The sequence below is a fragment of the Cynoglossus semilaevis genome, chromosome 16 (assembly GCF_000523025.1).
Source record: "Cynoglossus semilaevis isolate Cse_v1.0 chromosome 16, Cse_v1.0, whole genome shotgun sequence".
NCBI lineage: Eukaryota > Metazoa > Chordata > Actinopteri > Pleuronectiformes > Cynoglossidae > Cynoglossus > Cynoglossus semilaevis.
The window spans coordinates 8,530,718-8,539,035 of record NC_024322.1 but is presented as its reverse complement, the minus strand read 5'-3'; the positions used below and the strand labels follow the sequence as shown (position 1 = coordinate 8,539,035).

Here is an 8,318-nt window from a genome sequence, read left to right as displayed (position 1 = left end):
ATTCAAATGTTTTATACAGTCAAGTGGCTTTTCTCCAGTTGTTAATATTTTACTTGTTGTGATCACCTGGCTCCATGACGCCGTTAAAGACCAATTTCAATATGACTTTTACAACCCAGGCTGTAATTTCAGTGTCGTAAAAGACATAACGGGAGACACAATGTACTTTTGCTGGGAGGTTGCGACGCTTCTGGTATCAAACACGCCACCTAGTGGATCTTTCTGGCCACACTTTTTTTTTTAATTGCTTGAACTACCTCATGTTACTTAATTACGAGAGCAACCATAATGGTCATTTTGACCGCTCAGACGTCCAGCAGTCGATGGGCAAGAGCAGGGTAGAGTTCACCAGTCATAATATTTACCTAATGACCATGAGTTCTATTAATAAACTGGTAGTTATTAGTGATAATCAGCACAATGATGATTGTTTTTCTAAAGAATAAAAAGATTGAAAAAGAATAATAATGAAAAAAACTGCTTATAATTACAGAAAAATAGTTACATATTTTTGTTTCTTTTGTAATGAAAAATAATGATTGATTTACTATGTAAACTTACATTCATCAAGATGTGAAACTATATTTAAAAAAGAAATTTAGAAACACTTTCGAAAAAACCTCCTGAAAGGAACAACACTGAAGAAAACAGTTACTGAAAACATGATTTCCTGTTAGGAAACAGTTTAAAGAGGAAAGAAGTGTTGCTTTTGTCTGTGCAGCAGTTTTTACGTGGGTGTTTTTTCTAAGCCAGGTTTTGATTCTCAAAATTACAGGTCCGCCTTGCTGTTACTGCAGTTCATTATGGCTGTTATCATATTTACCCAAGGCAATAAAATGGGTGGATAATGGATAATAAAACGCTAGACATTACATTCTTCTCATGTCATTGTTTTTCAACAGCACCAAAGGTTGATGTGGAGAGAGAGGCTGTAAAATGTTTCTAACGTAACGTTCAAAATGATTGCAGAAAGCCATAAATAGTGTGAGATAGACTTCATAAAATCTCACCCAGTTTCAGTTTTATTGCTGACCAGCAGGGTCTGGTTTATAAATGATTCTCACTGACACTGATTAAGTAAATTATAATACTTATTTCTCTTATAGCCCCCAGAAATGTTTTTTTTTTAAACAAATCAGATGGTCTATCTAAAATAAACAATATTTAACGATAAGGTACTGCAGCCATAAACTACACAATCTTTAAAAAACAAAACAACAAAAAAAACTACAGTGGTGCCCGTAGATATGAGCTCCCCGAAATATGAGTATTCCAAGTTACGAGTAAGCAACTTTTGAGTGCTCAACCGCGCTGTTGGTGATGCTGATGATGATGATGTTACTGTGTGGTGTGATGAAGATTAACTTTTGGATTTTAATAAAATATATTTTTAAATATACTGTCATTTCCGGACTATTGAACGCACCTGAATATAAGCCACACCTACTATATTTAAAAAGAAAAAAATAATTGTACATATATAGGCTGCATTTCTCTATAACAAACAATAATGTAAAATATTTTCTTGATTATTATCATTTTATATTACCAATATGTTTATTTATATCTATGTTTTTGATGTTTAGATGGGGATGGATTTTAATTTAATGAATTAATAGTATATTTCTGGGGGGCTATGGAAGATATTCTTGTGATATGCTAGACCTCAAATATTTAGCTGGCCCGGTGTGTGGCCCATAAAACCGAAATGGGTAGTGAGTCTAGTCATTCACTCTTTCGTGTACTTAGTCAATATTTCAAAAGAGCATGTAGTTCTTTGTGGCAGGTACTGAGGTGTTAATAGTCGGTACGCATTAGGCGATTCAGCAGCGGAGCAGCTGAATGTCACTTCTTTGATGCTTTGGTGACACACGAGAACCTTTTCTGGCTTGTTTACTAAACTAAAGGTGGGGAGTTCCTACAATTCTACAGGGGGAGCATGGCACCGTCCCCACACACTGCTCCCCCATAAAGCTGCCCACTGTTCACTTTGGTGATGGGTTAAAAGCAGAGGTCACATTTGGTTGTGTGCTGAGTCACAATAACCCGTAGTTCACTTTCCTTCCTCCTTTCCTTTATTTTAGCAAGAAAGCCAAGCACTAAATATAAATTTGAACCCTCACAGTATGATTTCTCTGTACTGTATATTATTTATTTGTAAAAAGGATATTGTTTTTGGCAGAAGACCAGAGACTAGGGATTGAAAGGGAAATGTTTACTGGCTGAAAACATCAGGTCATTGTCCTTGCCTCGTGATAAATGCCCAATGAAAAGTGATGCCTGCTGTGTCTTTTACCTGCTGGAACACTTGAAAAAGAATTCAGAAGCGACTTCCTCCCCGGCATCAAACAATAAGAGGTCACTGGTTGTGACATCTGCGTTGATGGTCGAGACAGATAGTGGAAAAAGTAAAAGGCTGAGCAAACCATTACTAATATGTTTATCTAGAACAGGGTGGAAGTCTGGTGGAGACAGGGCGAGTGCTGTGGTTGCTGGGAAATGTGGGACAATGATATGGTTTCAGAAGTACTCTGACTCATTACTGGTTGTGAATTTAGTCAGCCTCATGATAAACTATTGACTGTTGGACTTATGAGGTTGATCAGGAATTCCAACACCTTTTTTCCAATCACCCTCCTGTGGTCTTTTTTGCTGTGTGAAGTATTTTTTTTATTATATCTAAATGATTCCTTTTATAGTTCTGATGTCATTTTAAATCCCTTAAATTTTAGATCCTAAAATATTTGCCTAATTACCTTGCTAATTTAACCATATAATAATAATAATCAAACCCTTCAAAGCCTAAAGGAAACAAAGCATCAGCTAGCAGGAAGGAGCAAACTAAGCTCTGGGGATTGGATGCGGCCCGTTCAGCTTTTTAATCCGGTCCGCCAAACCTTTCCAAATTATATAATGTATTTATATTATCATTATACTTCTGCCTTTTCCCTGCAATACCCACGTTTCCACAATAGATGGCGTAGAAAATGATAAAAGCATTTTAGCATTTTTGTATGACTTTTACGTGCAGAAATACAATTTTGTGTTCTCTGCAGCATTTCATTGTTTTTTTATACATAGCATACAGTTACAAGGTTTTTGTGGCTCCGGGTGTTTTCTTTTCTGTGGGAGACGGTCCAAATGTCTCTTGGAGTATTAAAGGTTGCCAACGATATGAATGAGGCTAGACATCTATGGAGGCCTGAGATTGGCCTAGAATTCGATGAGAAGAATTTCAGAACTGAATAGGGAAGTTGAACAGGAGCCAGCGGAGCTGTTCCAGAACATGTAGTGAATGGAGGGTGTGGTTGTTACAATGCGTGCGTCCCGGACCACTTGAAGTGTGCAGGCGTGAAGAGATTTTGTTTGGCTGATTGAATAGAAGAGACATTCTGTTGAACAACTGTGGAGTGAGGGAGGAAGGGACTGGATTCATGTTACGTAGGAGTTAGCTGTTAGGGGTGTGAGAATGGAAAGATGGAGTGCTGTCGAGTCACGTGTAAGACCGCAATTATTAGAAACCAGTACAAGACAGAACCACCCACCGTCAGTCATTGGCTTGGAATTATAAGAGAGGTTTGAATCATGGGAAGACTGACCTAGAGAACGATTTAACCTTTGCAACTTGGAGTACCTGCTGAGACTGATATCAGTCAGATACCTTTGTATCTGTATTTTTTTGTCCTCCAACATATCGTGATAGTGTCCCTATTTACGGCATGTCGCGCAAAGTTAAGTCGCACATTTGGGCTCCAATGGTATCCAATCGGATGTGCTAACGATTGACTGACCCAACGTTAGATACTGGTTGTTCTATGTTGGCATGGAATATATTTTTCAGTATGTACAATGTTTGGAAAAAAACAAAACATCCTCAGGTTAAAATTAAGTTAGTTTTCTGTCTTTTAGCTATTATTTAGTTGTTTCTGGCTCTGATGTGCAACGTGACTTTTCAAATTGATTATATCTGTTGTTGTTCTCGATTGAAAGCGTTTCCTGGTGCACTTTGTTTTTTCTCTACATTGATAGTTAGTAAGATATCTTTACAAAGTAACATTTTGGCTTTTGTTGCTCTTTTGGTCTTTTGTATTCTTAAATATTTACACACATGCTGGGAAACAACCATCTTCTATCTTAACAGACGCGCTTTGTTAATTTACTGTACGCGGCGGTAAAGTGACAGGAACGCGTGTCCACTGACGTCTGTTTGTGTTCAGTTAGGGGGGTTAGTCGGCCGTAATGTGCAAACTTTGTCCATCTGTTTGTGGTCTTCCAGCAGTGTGACACAGTGTGTCCAAGGTTATGACAACAGAAAGCTCTTTAGAACAAGCAAACAACACAAAGGTCGTGTTATGTAATCAGTGATTTGTTTTCCAGGATATATTTGTTTCATTCATTATTACGTGTAAATACTGCATTATGTGACATCATCACCAAGTCTTTCAAATGGGCCAGACCAACATCTGCTTAAGTTTTCTCATTTTTATCAGTAAGGCTCTGTTTTTATATAAACACTCAATATCATGCCTTTCCTTTCTCCTCCTACGGCTAAGGTAAGCAGGGACTGATATTTTTTTCTTAAATTAAGTGTAAAATAGCAGAATTAAGTTAAGGAATACCTAGGTTTGTCACCAAAAAAAATTAAAAATTAATGAATAAATACGATTCAGTATAAAGTGCTAATACAGTTATTTCTTTAGGAAGGCAGCGTGATATACTGTAGATGGCACAGCTCTCACAGCTGGGAACTTGGGTGACACGTTCATGAGTTCAACCCAAACCACAGCGAGGACATCAAGCGGGAACTGTTACAGCCACATTTAACAAATAAGTGTTCAAACTAACATTGTTGTCATGTTAGACAACGCAGTCGTCCCTCACTGTATCGCAAGATTGGCTGTCGCGGCCTCAGTGCACCGCGGGTATTTAATTTTTAAATGTATTCGGTTCACTGTATCGCTGATTTTTGCAGTATATAAAAATGTTTTAATTTCCAACATTTTCTATTATTGTTGTGATAAAATAAGCATTTTCTAGTCTAGGAAAAAACCCCAGTAAAAAATAATATTTGTAACATGCAGGTTACAGAATAGTCAGAGTCAGAAACAGTGAGACAGAATTGTGGAAGAGCTAAAGGTCTGCACAAAATGATCTTTATTTGTTTGACTTATTTTTCCTGCACGAGTCATAAAAGAGTGTGACCGCATTTTAGTGCTGAATAAAAACAAAACAAAACACACGCATAAGTCTATGAGGAAGTGCATCAGTGTCTTGGTCTTATGTTCCGTCAAGTAGTGCTGAGCACAAATAAAAGAATTAAAGAGGAAACGGCTGAAGCTTCATATAATGATGCAGAAATTAAGACGCGTGTCCCGATCCTGCATGGAATCTTTTCAGTCATTTGAAGCCATTTTATATTTGAACTCATTGCATTTGATAGTTCGACTCGGGTTAACACATCTCCTACACCAAACCACATGCAGAAAATGACCATTTTAATCCCACCAAGACACCGACTGCTAACTGTGTGCCTGCATTGTAAAAACCACAGCAGTTTCCTGTAAATTAAACTGAGTTGTTTTAGATTTAGTGAGAGCTAATCATATGGTCCCTTCTTCTTGGATGGTCATCAGCATCGGAACTGTGTTATTTTTAGCAGTCCTTGGGAACAGTCCATGGAAATAAAGAGAGGAGAGAGAGTAGAAATCCATCTTGATCTACTGGACCTTAAGCGTGGGAATATCCGCAAATATGACAGAAAACGACCCTTAAGATGAAAAGTGAGTGTTTAATAATCTATAATTTTAGTAGCAGTTTGTTTTGGGCTATCTGTTTTTTAGGTTTAAAACTTTTTTATTTTTTTATTTTTTAGAGACACCAATTTTACAGATACTCATGGACTTTTTCTGATTTTTCTTTAAAATCTTATTTTTTTTCGGCCTACTTTTGAATCTACATTCAGACCCTTTTTGTATGAAATGCTTTTGTTTTCTGCTGCAACAATTGAAGGATATTACATCAGTAGTTCAGTAGTTTATGCTTCATACCGAGGTAAAAGCTCTGTGTTATTGGAATTGGTTCAATGTTTATACCGACAGAGGTTGTCTTACTGACCCACCGTTTGCTTCGCAATAAAAATATTCGACACATACTCAGGTAATCAGTAAAAATGTTGTCACAATAGAGAGAAAAGGTTTCACTCACTTCGGAGAAAACCAGAGACAACAACTGCAGAGGCAAAGGAAGAAGGAAAATGTGACTTCTTTCCACTGCAGAAGCAGGAGAACAAATCCCAATTTAGCATGTCAGCAGTTGAAAAATATATGACTGAAATGTTATGGCAAAGTTTTTTTCTTCTCTGCATGGCTCTAATTAAAATAAAACTTTATTTCATTTTGACAATTTGGTGTATAGATTTTTTTTTTTGGAAGTTATTTTTTTTCTCTTCTCGAGTCTTGTTATTTTGAGAACTATTTTAGAAATTACTTTTTGCAGAAATTTCTGCAAAAAGTTCTTATCTTTTCATCTTTGCACTTGGGCCACAACATTTGCAACAGGAATAAGATGTCATTAGAAGTACAATACTACATGAATAATGTGTTTAAGTTTGCAGTCACTCCTGCTGGGAGACCCCAGGATGAGACATGAGATATTTAAAGCACAGAACCGTGGTGATTCACACCTTCTGCATTTGCAGAGACCTCATGTTGTTGCCATGACAACCATATATTGACTCCAGCCTGAGGTTATAAGAGGTGTCAGCACTTTCTGATCCCTCAGAAATGAGAGACTCTCTCCCAGTTTTGTCTTTGATTCACAGTGGAGCACTCACCAGCCTGAAGTTACTCCGGTTCATCCGTCATGTGAGACAAAATCCACAAAGGTCACACAAAGTTTTAGGGGGGGAAAAATGTTCTTTCTCTTTAAAAAAAACCCAGAAAATCTCTGCTCAGACGGCACTGTCCAACTCTGACTTCCTCTTCCGCACGTGTTGCAATTTCCTCTGGTGTCCCAATCTCTTGAGCAATAACTGGGAGGAGAAAAGCTTTGGATTCTGCTGACTGTCTGGTTCACAGACTTCACATTATTTAAGAAGAAAAATCACTGCTGTAACAGTAAGACTTTGTGAAGTCAGATTCATTCACTCCAGTGTTTTTCCAGTCTGCAGACTTTCTCGATGTTAGTCTTCACAGTGTTTGGTTAAGGAATGTGTTGGTTTTTTCCCAAAGAATGCTGAAAAAGTGAGACATCTGGTGGCGATAATTGTGCACGAGAAAAATTGCTACCTTTTTATAAACATCTCTGAGTATTGGTGTTCTACACCAAGGAATAACACCTTTTTCTGAGAATGTGTGTAATATACTTGTGTATTTGAAGCCGAAACAGTACTTTCACTTCAGCTGTTTTTTCTGGTCTCATCTGGTTTCATACAAATATGTTCTCATTCAGACATTTGGCAGTCACAGCATTGCAGTAAAAAATAAAAAAAATAAAAAATCTGATATATTTGAGAGCATAACTAACCATTTACACACAGGGCTAACAGTTACAGTGTATTAATGCGTTTAAAAAAAAAGTCTTGTTATGACATTTATTTTTAATATATTGGATTTTGTTCAAAACAAGGAGGGTTAAAAATGTTAAAGGTGTTGAAAATAGTTCTTGCAAACCGTTTTCGAAGCGATATATATGTAAGAGGTGGTGCAATCCCGGTCATGTCAACGTGTAGGAATGGCTTTGTACCCCGGATATGGAACTGCTGGCTGTAGGAATGCGCCTGTACTATCTACCTAGAAAGTTTAAGTCCACCATTATTATTGCTGTTTATATCCCTCTGTCAGGCCTGTAGGGGTCTGCCAGTCCTACGTCCTACTGTCCCTCTGCCAATTATAACTTTTAGGAGGCGCCTATGATGCCGGGGCCGGACTTTGAGGTGGTAGCAAAGTAGGCTGAGGTTTTAATCTTATCATCACTAGTCTGCTGTTGTGTCTGATTATATGCCTTGTGAAATTTCTCAGTGTCACATCCTGGAATATCAAGATTGGCTTCCATGGCAGTTGGTACCAGCCTTGACATTCCTGCCGTTACTTTTCTAAACAATGTAGTCTGCAAAATATCTGAGCTAGGGTACTCTTACTTTTAACTGCTAATTTTGATATAAAATTATTTTTGGACCCCTAAGTCATGTTTTGGCTGATTTTTTAAATATTCATATAAAATACTTTTTGGACTTTTAAACACAAAATATTCACTTGGCAGCATGTTTTAGGACATAGTCTTGCATTGAAAGCCATTTCGGGGACTTTTCGGTGATTTTT

At 37.4% G+C, this 8,318-nt stretch overlaps 1 long non-coding RNA gene across 1 annotated transcript; it reads left to right on the top strand.

Moving 5' to 3' along the window:
- Window positions 1–1,586: 1,586 nt before the first annotated feature.
- Window positions 1,587–6,402, top strand: LOC112488301 (uncharacterized). The gene is made up of 2 exons (XR_003052212.1): window positions 1,587–4,553; window positions 4,701–6,402. It is a non-coding gene; the product is annotated as an uncharacterized LOC112488301 (long non-coding RNA).
- Window positions 6,403–8,318: the final 1,916 nt, after the last annotated feature.